Below are 18480 nucleotides of genomic sequence, written 5' to 3' on the forward strand. Positions count from 1 at the left end.
CAAGACCATTGTGTTTGGGAACGAGGTGGTCCAGCAAGAGGACGAAAAGAACCAATCAAGCTGTTCAAGTAAGGGGTCGTCTTGCATATTACTCCAGGTATATGTTCGGCCCTTCACAGGTAACTCCATCAGAGACCGCGCTCGAATGATTTGATTAAAAAGCAACATGTCCGCCGCCTCACCCTCAGGTTTGTTTCTGTTATTCGTGGAACGAATAAAGTTGAAATCTCCAAGGATCAACCAGTTCTCATCATCAGGTATATGTAGGTCAAATAACCAATTAGTAAAATCCACCCGACGCTGACCAGAACATGGACCATATACATTGATCAATTTCCACGAATCACTGGACTGTGTAGCACTCTATCCAATATTACCTAGCATATTTACAAGAATATTAGATATTTGGAGATATGAATGGATAGTAGAAATAAGAGAATTGCAACAAAAATAAAAAAATGAATTACATGATGTCCAGAATTCCTAAAACTTATAGTGCCTACAAATGGAGTATAAAACAAGAGTAAACATGTGGTTTCTTAAAATTAATACAAAGAAAAGTGTGTCAAATGAAATTCAAATGACAAAGTGAAAAAATACACATCACAGAGCTCCAAGTACTATAGCAGCAGTAGTTGAGGCCATATAAACCCGCCAACGAAATGGCATATCACTAACAAACAATATCCCCCCATGATGTGTAAACTTGTTGACACGTGAACATTTGAAGTTTATGTCATCCGGGTCGACGAGCAGCGGCAATGTTTATCTTGCAACTACATCTCAAAGGGCTAACAAATAGTAAACAATACTTGCCTGCCAAGTGAACTTCAAATGGCATGGAAAATTTCACCAAAGAATATGATACAGTTTCCTTGAGAGATCTCCCACACTTAGTTTTATTCATGGAACATTAAGCTATGTATTTGTTATTAGATGAAAAATCAAAATTTGTAAGGTAATGGACTATGAAACTTGAAAATACTTGATAAACAATGAAATAATAGATAGGGAAGTGCAGCTCGAAATGATCATGCATCGTTTATATTCATTCATGATATACAGAAAAGCTTTTCTATCATAAACCCATTGATTTTATTATCCGTGTTACTTCTGTGCATAACAATTTTATATGCTACCCACGTGACCAACATAGTAGTATTATTTATAACAAAAAACAATAATGAAACGAAATGAACCAGTATATATATTTATACAAGGTGGCAGCAGTAGAAACAAGCCTTGCTCCTACTTCGCGAATCGGACTACAAATTTAGTCTGATGCACGGATATATAGGTACTTTCAGAATACAAATTTGAAGCAGGAGCAAGGCTTGCACGAACCAGTATATATATTTATACAAAGTGGCAGCAGTAGGAAGAAGGCTTGCACGAATCAGACTACAAATTTAGTCTATATATATCTTAAACATTACTTCACGTTAATGAAGGTACAAGCTGAATCAGAACACATGTAAAAGCAATCACGGATATAGGTACATATGCTAAAACCTTCCAGGACACAAGTGAGAAGATAAATTGGATTTTCTTATATAACTTCAAGGTCTAGAAATGCACAAAGATATTCAGTGGTGGACATTGTGAAGACAATACTATTTTATGTCTAAATTTACGAAATGAACAATATGATTGTGTTAGGTAGTTGTCAAGCATGTCTTACCATCAATGTTGTGTGCATTCAGGCATTCTAGAGTTCCTATATTTATGCCAACTACTGGACTGTAACTTCGACCAATTTTTCCAACATAACCGGTGTGCTCTCTGCTCTTTGCGCTATCCTTACTCCCTTTCACTTCCAAAAATATCAGAATAAGTGAGGATGGATATAGAGTTGTTTGCCAACATTCAGTTCGTTCACAACCATGTTTGTAAGGCAACAAAAACAAAGATGTATTTTGTATGCCCATAGTTTTACCCAAGTTTCAGCCATGAGATGAAGTTCTCCCTGAAAACCAGCTAAGGCCTTGTAGAACTTACTACAACTGGATCAGAGAAGCACACGATCTCACTTTAAGGAAGAGACATAATAACTTATCTCAGATGACCCAGACATCCAGAGGCGAGTAGTGGGCGCCTGTCCAACGCTTCAGTCCATGCATGTTAGGCCGCGGTTGGGGTTAGCGGAACCCACTGTTGATTCCACGCCGCCGTCAGGGAGGAAGAAGCAGAGGCCAGAGGTTGGCCGCACCGCTGCGATCCAGTATGTGTGTGTGAGATGTATTCCAATCAATCAAAGGAACTTGTTAAATACACACAAAAAATTAATCTGATCATGTTTCAGTGGTTTGTCATGTCATGTTCAGATTCAGAATAAGCTAATAGAACCCTGCACAGCAAGAAACTAAACTTGCTTATGGAAATATCTCCTTAAGTTATAGTGTTAACCATCAAGATTTTTTAACATTTGTGAAGCACGTCTGTACATTGAGAAAGTAAGATTAATAGCAAATCGAATAGCAGGAAATGAAAACAAGTACAGCTCTAGCAGTCTACCGATATGGCGCTCTCGTTGCATTGAAATTTTATTCAGATATTTCAAAATACAATTTCTTTTTTGTTCCGTGTGCAGATATTTCTTTTGGGGGCGTTCAATTTTGCTCCAAAGATACCGACTAACCTAGACTCAAATGTTTGCCTACTCGGTTTCAGATCGATCCCCTCAACCTGTTCTATTCTATTCTAGCTGTAGAATTAGGTAGCCACAGACCAAAATCAATGAAGATACTGATTCGTGGAAATTATCTTGGGGTAAAAGACGAACTGACCAAGAAGCTATGAGATTAGTCCAAAGAAAAATGAAAAAAACAAGACCAAGTGGACCTTGAGTTTCGGTGTATGGGGCCGGCGGGAGATCAGACCTCATGGACGGGGAAGGAAACGGCGATGCCGCTGCGCTGCTGCCTCCAGTGAGCCGTGCCGTAGGCCACCGCATGGCCACTCCGCTCCGACAAGCCCGCGTCGGGTTTGACCTCCATGCCGGATCAGCACAAAGGTTTGCAAAGATAAGAGATCCTTCGCTGCAAAAGATAGTAGATGTGCTAGTGCGTCCTTACCAACAGAGGGAGAAAGAATCATGGGAGCCCATCCAGATCCAGTACAGAGAGGGACGGGAATTTCCTCCACTTCCAGGCGTGCTCCGGTTGGTTCCGATGGAGGAGCAGGAGCTGGACGACGGGCAGGAGTAGGACGGCGGCGGTGCAAAGGAGGAGGATACAGTGACGCGGCGCGGGCAGGAAGTCGCTAACTAGAGAGGGCCAAGATGGGGGCGGCGGCGGAGGAGGAGGAGAAAGAGTGGGAGTGTCTCTAGGGTTAGGTTTTATATACGGGGAATGGTTTAGGGCTTCAAGTGGGCTTAGGTGGGCTTGCGGGATGTACCAGTCTGTCCATGACGGTTTTCGAATCTGTCACCGCAAATCCGTCATGTATTAACCCATTTCTTGTAGTGATGGTTAGGGCCAAAGAGATCCATATGAAGCAATTCAAATGGTCGAGCGGTAGTCATGATAGTCTTTGCTGAATGCTTGGCCTTGGTCATCTTTCCAGCTTCACAGGCTCCGCACAAGTGATCCTTGAGGAATTTGACATTCTCAATGCCAATGACATGCTTCTTCTTCGCAAGCGTGTGAAAATTCCTCATGCCTGCATGACCAAATCGTCGATGCCATAGCCAGCTTTCCGAAGCTTTTGCAAGTAGGCATACGGCTGGTTGTGGTCCTGTAGAGAAATCAACAATATACAAGTCTCCTCTCCTAAAGCCTTCGAAGACTTTGGAATGGTCAGCTTCCATGATCACAACACAGCGATACTTGCCAAAGACAACAACCATATCAAGATCACAAAGCATTGAGACAGACATGAGATTGTATCCTAAGGACTCGACAAGCATGACTTTGTCCATGTGCCGATCCTTTGAGATAGCAACCTTACCTAGACCCAATACCTGACTTTTGCCTTTGTCAGCGAAGATGATATGCTTCAGATGCGATGGAGATAAGGGAGCATCCATCAATAGATTCTTGTCACCAGTCATGTGATTTGTACATCCACTATCGAGGACCCACTCATTTGCTTTGGGTTGATCATCCTGCAGATGAATTAGTGCAACTTACGAACTCATATACTTCATCAGTGAAGAATATGACATCAATTTCATCAGATCAATTTCATCAAGCAATAGAACAGATAAAGCAATATGAGGACGTGAGAAATGAAAGTTCATTTTTTCATGATTAGCCTGCGTCCTTTCAGGCAATTTCAGGTCTCCAGCAAATTCTTCAGACGTTTGAGCACGTCTGGAGACTTGACCCTGCATAAGAGATTAGTTCTTTTTCTTCACCACCCACATCTGAAGGGGTGGTAAAGAGTTCATCACTCTGCGAGCTCCATATGAGAAAGGTGGCATAGAAGCCAATCCAATTCGTTTCACATAAGAGGAGTTAGGATAAGCATATGAATAAACAGAGAAATTCTTCGAGGACTTATGAACATAATGATTAGAAGAATAATGGTCATATTCATAGCCCTTAGCTCTTGCCTGCGAAATAGAGGGGTTAGCACGATGATGATAATATGAGGATTTTGATCCTTTTGAGAAATTTGATCCGCGTGAGGAATTTGGTCCATATGAGGACTTGGATCCATATGAAGAATTTGGTCCATATGAAGAGTTTGATCTGGGGTTCCTATTCTTCACTGGTGGTGTCATGAGGACATTCACTTGAAGACTTTCAAGGCACCTTTTGGGAACCCAGATTTCTTCATAGGGAAACCATTCCTGCAGTTAGTGCCAACATATCTAGCAAATACTTCACCATTCTGACTTTTGAACAGTTTATAGTTGGAGTCAAAAGACTCATCAGAAGAATGAGGAGATTCACATGTAAAGCCAGATAAATTGGATGGATCAACTGGAGGTCCCTTTGCAGCAACCCATGAGGTTTTTGGGGTACTACTCAGGCTTCCAATATGTACCATCAGCATTGAGTTTCCTCTCAAAGGCAATACCCTCTTTCCTAGGGTTCCTGTTGAGGATCTGCTTTTTAAGCACATCACAAAAAGTCTGATGCCCTTTGAGGCTTTTGTACATGGCTGTCATGTACAATTCCTTCAGCCCTGCATCATCAGTGATACTAGCAATGTCCTTAGATGAGGAATTAGTGACAGTAGAGACATGTGAAGAATTTGTAGCACACGAAACATTTGAACATTCAGGAGAAGAATTAGCAGATTCACGTTCAATGCATTTCAAACATGGAGGAACAAATTCTTCCTGTGAAGCACTGATATGTTGAGCAAGTAATGAATCACGCTCCTTTTGAAGATCTTCATAAGTCAATCTTAGCTTTTTAAGATCTTGCTTTCTCTGAAGAAATTCATAAGAAAGCTTCTCATGATCAGATAAGAGAGTGTTATGATGACCTTGAAGGTTGTCAAACCTAGAGTGAAGTCTCTGAAGATTTTTAGTTAAGGTTTTAGTGCGATCCATTTCTTCACCCAACATATCATCACTTTTGTCTAGCATATTTTGAACCTTTTGAAAAGCCTTTTGTTGTTTCACAGCAATCTTAGCAAGTTTAGAGTAGCTGGGCTTGAGGTTTTCATCAGATTCATTCTCACTTGATTCAGAGGAGGTATATTTGAGTACCTTGGCACCCTTTGCCATGAAGCAATAGGTGGGAGCGTAGTCATCATTGTCTTCATCAGCCTTGTTAGTGGAGCCATTTTCTTCAGAGTTGAAGATAGACTTGTTGATGAATGCAGTAGCGAGAGCTAGACTCACCACACCAGACTCGGACTCCTCAGATGCCTCCTTTTCTTCATGTTCCTCAGATTCAGCCTCAGAGTCCATTTCCTTGCCAATGAATGCCCGAGCCTTCTTGGAGCTGCTCTTCTTGTGAGACGAAGACTTCGAGGATTTTGATGATGAAGACTTTGAAGATTTCTTCTTCTTCTTCGCATCATCAGAACTGTAATCCTTGTATTTCTTCTTCTTTGGTTCCTTTTCCCACTGAGGACAATCTTGAATGTAGTGATCAGGTTTCTTGCACTTGTGGCATAGCCTCTTCTTGTAGTCACTGGATGAGGAATCATTGCTCCTTGAGGATTTTCCAAAGCGACCACGTCTTGAGAACCTCTGGAATTTCTTCACGAGCAGTGCTAGCTCCTGGCTCAGTTATTCAGGATCACCAAGGCTACTACCAGAATCTTCACCTTCAGATTCAGAGACAGCCTTGGCCTTCAGGGCACGTGGTCTGCCATAGCTCGAACCATAGAGATCTCTCTTTTCACCAAGCTGGAACTCATGAGTGTTTAGCCTCTCAAGAATATCAGCGGGATCAAGTGACTTGTAATCAGCACGTTCTTGTATCATCAATGCCAGAGTATCAAATGAGGAATCAAGCGATCTCAGCAATTTCTTCACCACCTCATGGTCGGTGATGTCAGTGGCACCAAGTGCTTGAAGCTCATTTGAGATGTCAGTGAGGTGATCGAAGGTTTGCTGAACATTTTCATTGTCGAGTCTTTTGAAGCGGTTGAAGAGATTGCGAAGAACGTCAACACGAGAGTCACGTTGAGTTGAGACTCCTTCATTCACTTTGGACAGCCTATCCCAGATAAGCTTACAAGTTTCCAAAGCACTCACTCTTCCATACTGCCCTTTGCTCAGATGGCCACATATGATGTTCTTCGCTTGAGAATCGAGTTGCTTGAATCTCTTCACATCAGTAGCGTTCTGAGAAGGTGTGAATGGGGGAACACCATTTTCCACAACATACCAGAGATCGTTATCAATTGCCTCAAGATGCATACGCATCTTATTATTCCAGTAAGGGTAGTCCGTCCCATTGAAGGTAGGACACCCAGCAGAGACCTTGATCATACCTGCGGTCGACATAACTAAAACTCCAGGCGTTAAACCAAAATCACACAGAACAAGGGAGTACCTTGCTCTGATACCAATTGAAAGTGTGTTATATCAACTAGAGGAGGGGTGAATAGGCGATTTTTATGAATTCTTCACTGAGGAATTTGCGGGTGAGGAAATTCCTTAGCGAAGAACTACTTGCAGCGGAATAAGTACTCAAAAGTAAACATAACAGAACACAAGCATGGTCATCATGATGAAATGAAGACAAGCACAGAGTACAGAAAGCGTAATCACAGGATAAAACAGGATGAAGACAAGCAGACTGAAGAAATTGAACTGAGGAAATTGAGAAAGTCTTCAGTCAAAGTCTTCAAACAGATATGAACAAGCTCACAACAACAGAAATGAGGAAATGAAAGAGTTGAGGAAATAGAACCAGTAAGCTTGGTGAAGACAATGATTTGGTAGACCAGCTCCAACTGCTGTCTCAGTTGTACATCTGGTTGGAGCGGCTAGGTATTCAAACCTGAGGACACACAGTCCTCACTGTATTCTCCTTGAGCTAAGGTCATACAGATCTTGCCCAATCACTCGTGGTAAGTCTTCAGGCGACTTCCAAACCTTCACAAACTCGGTCACTCGGCGATCCACAATTTCCTCTTGGATGCTCTAGACCATGACGCCTAACCGTCTGGAAGAAGCACAGTCTTCAAATGTAACAAGTGTCGGATCCACGCAGGATCAATCTCTTCAGTGATGCTCAGTCACTTTGGGTTTGTAGGTGTTTGGGTTTGGGTTTTCCTCACTCGATGATTTTCGCTCAAAGTCCTCGGAGGATGGGATGCTCTCAAATGACAAGTGTCAGTTTCTCTCGGAGCAGCCAACCAGCTAGTGGTTGTAGGGGGTGGCTATTTATAGCCTAGGGAGCAGCCCGACATGATAAGACATAAATGCCCTTCAATGATATGACCGTTAGGTGGGTAGATATTTTGGGACAGCTGGCGTGTAGCACATCAACGGTAGGAAATTTGAGGTTCAAAATCCTCAGGGCTATCATGTTCCTCACTGTTGAGGCAATCCAGACTGGCGAATTCCTAACTCCTCAGTTAGAACAAATTCCTCAGCGACCAGAAGAACTTCGTCTTTGTCACTGAAGAAATTGACTGAACTGTATGAGATTTCCAATGGCTTCACTCGAAGGGATTGGTAGGTGTAGGATTTTGAGTTGAGCATCATTTGGAATTTTTTCCTTAGTATTTCCTCAACCCCCTTTAACAGTACGGTGTTTCCTATGACTCAAGAAAGAGAAAATGAAACTACAAAAACAAAAGTCTTCACGCTTCATGTTCCTCGAATGAATGCCAAGTCTTCAAGGTCACACCAATTTCTTCAGTTTCGAAGTCTTCAGAAAGTCTTCAGAAATCCAAAGTCTTCAATCGAAGAACTTCATTTTTAGGGGTCGACTTTCTCTGTAAATATCAAACTCCTCATAGACTTATGGACCTGTGTACACTCACAAACGCATCAGTCCCTTAACCTATAAGTCTTCAACACACCAAAATCACTAAGGGGCACTAGATGCACTTACACTGTTCCAATCTAAATCCAGCACCGCTCCTCTCCTCTTCCATTTCAGAACCACCGCCCCTCCTCTCCTGTTCCAATCCAAAACCAGCGTCGCTCCTCTCCCGTTCTAAACCAAAACCAGCGTTGCTCCTCTCCTCTTCCATTAAAAATCCACCGCCGGCGAGTGAAGGTGCTGTGGAGAAGTAGATCAATGGAGGAGTACAACTGATACGTGAGGATCGCATACGGCGACCCTGTGAAGCTAGCTAGGATGTTGGAGATACCGTCTTGGTTTGACAACAAGGACCAACTAGCGGCGACGGCGACATCCATGGCCAAATATCTGCAATAGAGCGAAAAGGCGGCGATACTCCCGAAGGGAGTCGCGTGGGAGTACATAGAGCTGCTCCTCCGGGCCATGGAGCAAACAGATTCACCGAGTCCGATCGTGAGGGAGCGGTTGTCACGACCGGTTTTTCAATAAAATATTTATTGAGAGACCAATCCCTTTTACGGACCAGTAAAGAAGAATTCCTTCTCACTGGTAGACAATATCTTGGTCACAGAAGAAAAATACCAAGAGTACTGAATATAATACAAGGTTGAGCGGAGACTGCTCAACAATTTATTACATGAACGCCGATAAAACATAACGGCGGATAGGGTGGCATAACTACTAACTCACGATAACAACGGTGGTGGAAATATCACAGCGGAGTGGGTGATATGACTCCTGAAAACTACAGCTCTTCGAGCGTCGGAGGGAGGCTCGAGGAGACTTATGGCGGGTGGCGGAAGCGTTTATAATACAAGTGACCAATATCCAGGATCGCACAGGACTGACTGGGACTCCTCTAGGCGTCGTACGCACTATCAAACTCTTCATCCAAGAGATCGCCTTCGTTAACATCTGGCCAAATCAACAAGCCAGGTGAGTACTATGAAAGTACTCGCAAGACAGTTCGGACATAAGATATAACAGATGTAAACATGAAGCATATGAACAGATTAACAAGTGCGTTCAGGCATAGAGACAATAATGCATGGAAAAATAACCGAGAAGTCGGGCGGTAGTCCTCCCGGAATCCCAAAATAAATACTGGGTGCCAAACGAGGGTCTGAATGATTCCTCGAGAGGAAACTGCAAGAATAGTAATACCGGTGCCAAACGAGGGTCTGAATGACTCCTCGAGAGAAAACTGCAAGAATAATAATGCCGCAGTCGGGCGTCAGGGCGACACCACATAAAGGGCTTATAACAGAAAATAAAAGACAAACATGCCACAGTCGGACGTCTGAGCGACATCACATAAAGGGCTTATATTGAAAGTAAAAGACAAACATGCCACAGTCGAACGTCTGAGCGACATCACATAAAGGGCTTATATTGTAGCTCAATAATTCAGTAACTCGAGAACATAAATTATTACGAGTACGAGACAAATATAAGGTTAGTCCATCCGCAGGAATAACAATTAAACTGGGTTTACCACTTGAGCTTGTCCACCGGGGATAAATTTCCACGAGGATAGATATGGATATACTGATCACCCTACTTGATCATGGATACGATGACTTGGAAGGATTTGACTCTACAGAGTTTGTACTTAACCACAGCCAACGGATTTCAGAAGTCACGGGGACTAGTTCCGTTTACGGTGTTTTGGAAGAAACACGTCTAACCAGTACACACCCATTCAACATTCCGAAGCCAGGGATCACCCTCGGCAACGTTCAAGAAAAACCTTGAGACGGGGAGGCTACAACCTCGCGTAGCATGGGATCAAATTTCTATACGCGCGCTCTAAGGGGGTGCCCCCCTCTCGGTCCCAACCGAAAACACCCATGCCCCCTGACCGGATGACTGGCTTTAATCCAGGGCCATGGAACCATCATCCCGGCCCCTCTGTTTGGTGTGTACACGGAAAGAGTTTACTAACTTACTAAACCGCATCCTGGCAAAAGAAACATGTGGTAGCACGGAAGGGAAAAGAACGATAACGTGACTCCGTCCACGTTAACGTCAGAATTAGTCAGATGACGCAAGGCTGGTATGCTACAACAGTACCACCTTGCTGCCCTTCATGTCACCACATGATTAGGCCATCTCTCACCAGAGATCATCGCAACTTTGGAACATACGGGTAGTTGCCTCACAAGCAACGAGGTATTCACCGACACTCATATGCCACGCACAAACTTACACGCAAACATGCAAAACACCTATCATATCAAAGGTTCAAACATGCTTGCCTGGTTCGGAGAAGTCGGAGTCTAGCTCGGCGAAGTTCGCGGCTCCGTCACCTCTTCCGGAACCTACGACATAACGAAAACGGGCGCTAACGTGAAAACCAACGCGTGCATAAAAGTTGTTCTAAATTTTTTCCAAATAAATCCCATAAAAACTAGACAAAATTTTAAGACTGTCAGAAAAAGAATCACTCAAAAATCACTTTTTATTAAAAAGTTATAAAGGTTTCTGTCCAGGGACTCATCTGTAATGAAACAGAAAAGTTCCAGGGGTTTAACTGAGAAAACAGAAAACGCTTCGGAAAGAAACGCGCCAGCTCAAAGGGAAAACGTATTTGCCCGAAGGCGCCCACAGAAAACGCTTCGAGGGAGAAGAGAATAGAGGCTGACAGGGGGGTCCACATGTCAGGTTTAAAAAAGTTCGCCGGCGCCCGAAGACTGCGGTGGTCGCCGGCGTCGAACCACGGCGAGACAGGGAGATCAGAGTGTACCAAGAGCTTCAGCGTGTCCTTCCACGTCGGTGGGTGGTGGACTCGACCGACGGAGAGCACCACGTCGACGGCGACACTTTCTCCGGCGGACGGCGGCTCGGGTGATGGTGGAGAACTCCGGTGGTGTGCTGCAAACTTCGAATTGAAGCGCGGGTCAGAAGGAGGGATGCACTAGAGGGCTACTGGCAAGAAATGGGAGGCAGAGGTGCACGCACGGGAGTGAATCGAGCTGGATCCCGTGGCGGGTCGCGGCGGCCGGAGTTGAGGAAGGAGACTTCCTCGGGGCTCTTCCAGTGGCTAGGCAGGGTCTTGGTGGAGTGCAGAGGTGGTGTGGGTTCGAGTTGAAGCTCGGGGCCTCTATTTATAGGCGGATCGTGGGGGCGGCCGTGAACGGGGTTGCTCCGGCGAGCAATTACGGCGAGGCAGTGTCTTGGCAGGGAGCTTAAGCGGCCAGGCAGCATCAGTGAGGTGTACTGGTGCCGTTCCCCCGCTAATCCCGGTCGGTCTTGGCGTAATGGCGCCGGTCCACGGTGAGGTGGCCGCACGGGCACGACGGCGGCAGAGAGCGCGCTCCGCGCCCAGCGGTTCACGACGAGGGTGGCAGCGCGCACTGGGGAGTGGGTGGCCACGCGGCGGTCTCCGGTGGCTTGGGCGGCGCTGGGTGGCGCCGTCTGCGCCGCGCTTCTCTCTGGCGGCCGCAAAGCCGCCGCTGGCGTCGGTCACGGGGTGGCGCACCTCCTCCAGCACGTCGCCGACGCCCGCAAACATCCAGGCGCTCGTGCGGTGCAGGAACAAGGGGGAGGGGACGGGGAGCAAGGCGCGAACGCGGCACTGTCGAGATCGACAATAGGTTCTGAAGAAAACGACAGCAACACTGAACTGTATTTCTGAATATCTGAACTTGACATTGACAATGCTCTGCAGGTGTTCGACAGAATGATTTGGCGTGAAGAAATTTTTTCCTGGGGCTGGGACTTGGTGAGGTGACCTCTCAATGCACCCAGGGGCTGCCTGATTTTACTCAGAATTTTTGGAGAAGGATTTGAATGAATTTCATCAAATTTGACAAATCTGGTCCAAACTTGCAGCCAGTATAGTTTGAAAAATTTGAACTGAAGACCAGTGGATCTTCATGGATCTTGGTTGAGGGTTCAAAGGACTAGGAAGGGAAAAAGGTTTGGGGCAAAAATCAAAGCAGAAAGAGTAGTTCCTTTGTAAACCTCCAAGGGCTAGAATAGAGGGCAGAAAATGTTTTGATAAGATTAAATGGAAAATAATCATATAGGGAGGTCCAACTTGCTGGATTTGATGCAAATCATGATCCAAAGATGAGGGAAGGTTTAGGAGAGTGGATTTGCACTAAGGCCATGGCAAGAGGGATTTGTTGAAAGTGGTAAAGGATTATTCCAAAAGCCATAGTGCATTTTCAAAGAGATTTTCAAAAGGCAATTTTCCCAAGTGAAAAGCATTTTGGCTTGAGTCAAAAATAAAAAGCAAGAACCTCCAAGACTAAAAACAAGTCTTGGGTGAATCCAAATAAAACTCTTGCCATAAAAAAAATATTTTGAAAGGGAGGGTTCTTTTGAATAAAATTTTTAAAACACCTCCCTCAAGTCAAGTAAATTTTTTTGAAAAATCCAAATGAAAATTTTGGGTGTCACAGCGGTGGTGGGAGTATCGATCCCAGATGGAGCATCCACCAGAGATTGAAGGATCGAGCATCTACAGGGTGCCGTTTATGAGGATGTCATGCCAGAGCGAGCCGGTGGAGTCTTCGTCGACCGAACCCAACTACAAGAGGAGAGAAACAGTTGGCCCGACGACGCTTCCCCGCCATCCTCTCCCTCGCCGTTCACATTTTCTCACGGGGTGGCTGTCTGCCGCCGAGGAGTAGGAGGGATTGCCCCCCCAGACCAATAGTCGGGCAGGTTGTGAATTGTCAGGAGGAGCTTAGGGTTGTTAGTATTTGCAGGTTGTGAATTGTGTTTTGTGTTGTGTATTTTGAGAGTACTTTCAGATATGAATGTCTTTTGAATTTCAGATTTGCAGTATTGAGCATATGAAGTATTTTATGAATTCTAGAGATCTATTTTTAGCACTTAAAAAATGTAGTTTCATAGGATTATAAAAGTGCAGACAATGTGATTCTCACAGAAGAAACTGTAAGTTTCAGTTTCAGATAAGAAACTCCAAGTTCAGTTTTAGATAAGAAACTGTAACTTTCAAAGGAAGAGGATTTATATTAACACGGCCTTTTCAAGCAGTGTTAACATCATGCTAGAAGTTTTATTCATGGTCGAAACTGGAACTACCAGCCAGTTAACATCATGCTGATCAACATTCATGCATAGCACATCTTCATATGATGCACAGTCAAAAAGTTATGCTATTTTCAAGATGCCCACACAATGTCGAGTGTGCGAAAAACAGAGAAAATGAGGGACGCCGTTGTATGCCATTGTGAACATGCTGAACAAACGAGAGGAATCTGGAGAGGACTGTATGTGGAGAAGCGGACAGTCGGGACCCACCAGGTCTATGGCCGTATGCAAGCAAGTGCCTCATCGAAAAAATAGTTCATCCTAATGCTATACTGACGTTGGGGCCCACGGGTTTGTCAACATAGTTACATTTTTTAGGTGCTTCAACGTAGTTACTATAGGAGATAAATTCACAATGAAGCCGGGGAGCTGGCAGGTATCATTTATTATCACTGGGGCAGCAAGTATCAGTTGGGTTTTGGGCTGCCCCGTCTAGGCTTTCTTTTATAACATGCGCAGCCCACGACCTCGGATGGGAGGTCCATAGGCTTGCTTGTATTTTCTTGAGGAGCGTCATGTATCGACCGGCCTATGGACCTCCCATCCGAGGTTTTATTTTTCCTGAAACATCGGCAGCCCAATTTATGTATTTTTTTGTAGAAAACATAGAGGTCTGTTCTATTTTTCTATATAAGAATAGGAACGCCTGGTCCAACTTATGTTTCCCTTCTAACTATATTATATATATTTAAATTATTTTATATGTTATTATATATTATTTTTATTTTCATCATATATTTAACAGATACTTACATATGAAAGAAAACAATATCCCACATCTTATTAACTTATAAAAATAATTTCTTAACAAACAAATCTTGGATTTTTTTGGCAACGAAAATCCTGGTGATTGTGTACAAAAGCTTGGTAAGATTTAAGGACCAATGTAATAATAAATCACTTATTATATATATATATAAATAATAAGTGATTTATTATTACATTGGTCCTTAAATCATATATATAGGGATTGAGTATTCGTCACCCTGGGTGAGGAATAGTTATTCTTCACCCCCCTCTATTTTACAAGCAATGCACTGTAATTTTACGTTCCGTATGTTTTATCTTATTTCTGACGTAAAAAGAGACCATAAGAAAATATATAGTCGCCGTAAAAATATTTTATGTTATGTAAAATTACAAACGTGAAAACATAGTATAAAATATATATAAACTCCAAATTTTCTTGTCTTATGATCTATATTTTATTTTTTATACCAAATTTTACGTAGTGAATCAATAGGAATGTAACTATTTGAATTCCAAATGTAATTTAATTATGAAGTGATCATAAGATTACCTCGGGTGAAGAATAACTTATTCTGCACCCTGGGTGATGAATAGCATCACTATATATATATATATATATATATATATATATATATATATATATATATATATATATATATAACAAAATGCTCAACCCCTGTTTATTTTTTGATAACATTGCTGTGCCCACCCCAACATTATAATTAGAATAAGCCCAGCAAAATCGTGTATTTCGAGAAAGTGCAAATGGCCTGTAATTTTTTTAGGAAAAGCATAAATGGGCCGCATGGACGCTACATTATTTGTTCACCCAGCCCAGCTAATGGACTGTAGTTCAAAAAAAAGAGATGAAAAAGACTGTAAATTCTGAAAAAATGGGTTGAATACGTGCCACATTTTTGGAGGCTGAAATGTGGGCCAATAGGTCGAAGCCAATGCAAGTCGTTGTCAACTTAGTCAACAAATGATTCTAACATCGTTAGCCATTGGATTTACATCCAACGACCGGCATCCATCTTCAATCTCTCATCTTCTTCCTCCAGCGCCGCCGGAACCACCTGCTCCCGCCTCCTACTGCTAGCAGCTCTGCTTAGCACACTTCGCTATGAAGCGCTACTCCACCGTTGGCCAGGCCATCCCTCCACCCCTCCACACCTCCTGTTCTTCTCCACCGACTGCCGAACCACACCGCACCAGAATTAGTTAACCCTCGTACACCTCTCCGTCTGCGACTCTACTCCCGCGTCTTCCCATCTCCGGCTTGTTGCTGTCCGGGGCCTCGCCGTCGTCCACCACCTTGGATGCGCTCGGCGCGGAGTGGTCAACGTGGTCAACGAATGACAACATCGGAAGTAGACTGTGCGTGGAGAGGCTGACAGCTGGGTCCACGGCCGCACGCAAGGAAATGCCTCCTTATTACGCGCAAAATAATGATTCCTCCACCTGACAGCTGGGTCCCACCGGAAGGGCCACTGTATTTCACGAAAAACGTTCCCACCGCTGACAGGTCGGACCCACCAGCTATATCTTCGCACGGAAGGAAGTGCCTCCTTATTACGCACAAAAAAATGAATACCCCCTGCTAGCTGGGACCCACAATAGTGGGAGGCTGACTTGTGGACCACCTAAGTTGATGGGGACGGATGGCTTTGTCAACTTAGTCAATATGAACGATTCTAGCTCCAGTGACCGTACGATGTCCATCCAACGGCCGTACTGCTTCTTCAACCTCTGGTCTTCGTGCTCTATCCGCCCAAAGCAGCACCGGTTGTGCCTCGTGCTCCTGCCTCCCGTGGCCGGCTGCGATGCGGCGGAGGCCTCACCGCCCACTACTACTCCCACCGCTGGCCAGGCCATCCCTCTACTCACCCACACCCCCTGTTATTCTGCGGCGACGACAGCCTCACACCGCAGCGAACCAGTGAACCCTCGTACTCCTCTACACGTGGGCATCCACTGCCGCGTCTTCCCCAGCTCCGCGTCATCCCCTTCCTAGGCCTCGCCATCGTCCACCGCCCTGGTGCTCTCGGCGCGGCGTGGTCAACGTGGTTAAGGAACGGCTTCCATCGAAAATGGACTGTACGTGGAGAGGCTGACAGCTGGGTCCACGACCACAACAAGGAAGTGCCTCCTTATTACACGCAAAATAATTATTCCTCCACCTGACAGCGGGGACCCATCGGACGGGCCACCATATTTCACGAAAAAACATTTCCCCCCGATAGCTGGGACCCACCAGCTACATCTTCGCACGCAAGGAAGTGCGTCCGGGCAAAAAAATGATTCGCCCCCTGACTGCTGGGACCCACCAGCTACATCTTCGCACGCAAGGAAGTGCCTGACAGTCGGGACCCACCTGGTCGAAGCATACGTAGCGTTGTCATTCTGGTCGCGAACGTGTACGTACATACTGGTCGATGTAGAGGTGTGCACGTGTCGTAGTAGAGGCGCGCACGTAGCATGTACACGTACGTACAGCGGCCAGTGTGCAAGAAAGAAAATACGGCCACGTACATACATACGGGCAGGGTCTCGAACGCCTACTCGTGCATACGTACGGCCAGGGCTCGTGTACATGGCTGGGTCAGAATGGAGAAACTGCGTCGTCTTCGTGTTCATGGGGAGCCAACCAGCTGGGTCGGAACGGAATGCGTCGTCGTGTTCATCGGGAGGGCTTGAACGGAACAGCCGATTGAAACGAGGCCTGGCGTATCGCAGAACGGAGGAAACGGCCTTGTGTTCGACCGGCCACGTTCGAAAACGTATCTTGTTCACTGGGAGGGGTCTGGCGTACCGCTAAACGGACGGACCTCCTACGGTCGAAACGGGGGTCCTGTTGATCGGGAGGGGTGTGGCGTACCGCAAAATGGAGGAAACGGACTTGTGTTGGAGTGCTACGGTCAAAATGGGGTCCTGTTCATCGGGAGGGGTGTGGCGTACCGCAAAACGGGACTCCAAGGGATACTGTTCATCTCCACCGTCGACCCCCTCCAGCCTCCACGGGCTACTATTCATCCACCGTCGACTTCCTCCAGCCTCCACCTGCGACTGTTCATCCACGGACTCCTGTTCATCCAGCCTCCACCGCGCGCTACTCCACCGGCTACTGTTCAACCAGCCCTCTCCACGGGCTCCTGTTCAATGACCCCTCCACGGGCTACTGTTCATCCAGCCCTCCACCGTCTACTGTTCATCCTGCCCTCCATGGGGTGGTCCTGTTCATCCTGCCCTCCACGGGGTCCTGTTCATCCAGCCCCAACCAGCTCGATCGATCGGGGTCCTGTTCATACAGAGGCAACACCACGGGGTCCTGTTCATCCACCCCCACCAGGAACTGTTCATCCAAACCCCCCCAGCAACGCTCACTGTTCATCCAGAGGCAGCATCGATCGGCTTCAGTTAGCAGCAGTAGCGAAGGAATCGCTCGATCGGGTTCAGTTAACAGCCATCGATCGATCGCTCGGGTTCAGTAACGCGTAGCTTGCAGTGCAATCGCTCGGGTTCAGTTAGAGCCCAACGCCTCGCACCCACGCGCGTGTGTGTACGAGAGAAATGCGCATCGCTCGGCCCCGACCACCCATCGTAACCGGAAACACCCCGATATTTTCCTCACCCTTGCTTCTACCATGGTTTTTTCCGTCATGGACGGCCCAAAGAATGTCATGCAGCTGCGTCTCCGGCCCGCCCAGGACGAAAAGCCCATTTTCTGTCATGATTTTTTGTCATAGAAGTAGGACCCCACCACATCTATGATGATACCGTGTTTTGTCACAATTATTGTCATAGAAGTGTCATAAGTATGACATAATTTTTTTTCATTCGGCCCAAAATGTCACGGATGTGTCTTTTTTTTTGTAGTGACTCCTGCTATTGATTCTGATATGTCGCATGTTATTGATGATGCCACTTCTGCTATGCATGATACTTATGATGAAACTACTTCTATGCTTGATAATACTTTGCATTAGGTGAATTTCTTGATGAACAACTTGCTAGGGTTAGAGAGAATGAAATTATTGAAACTGATAATATTGATGAAAGTGATGATGAAGATTCTCCCCCTAGATATGAATTGCCTGATGTACCTGAGGGTTACGTTATGGATGAAGAAACTGCTAGAGACTTTCTTGCTTGCAATGATAGATATGATCTTAAGAAACTGGTAGCTAAGCTGAAAGAAAAGTCTTTGAATGCT

At 45.2% G+C, this 18480-nt stretch overlaps 1 long non-coding RNA gene across 1 annotated transcript; it reads right to left on the reverse strand.

Annotated features, from left to right (window-relative positions):
- Window positions 1-414: 414 nt before the first annotated feature.
- On the reverse strand, window positions 415-3304 carry LOC109776033 (uncharacterized). The gene is made up of 3 exons (XR_002235966.3): window positions 3075-3304; window positions 2880-2990; window positions 415-2211 (listed from the first exon to the last, which is right to left on the reverse strand). It is a non-coding gene; the product is annotated as an uncharacterized lncRNA (long non-coding RNA).
- Between the last annotated feature and the right edge of the window lie 15176 nt (window positions 3305-18480).

This window comes from Aegilops tauschii, chromosome 5, assembly GCF_002575655.3.
Source record: "Aegilops tauschii subsp. strangulata cultivar AL8/78 chromosome 5, Aet v6.0, whole genome shotgun sequence".
Classification (NCBI taxonomy): domain Eukaryota; kingdom Viridiplantae; phylum Streptophyta; class Magnoliopsida; order Poales; family Poaceae; genus Aegilops; species Aegilops tauschii.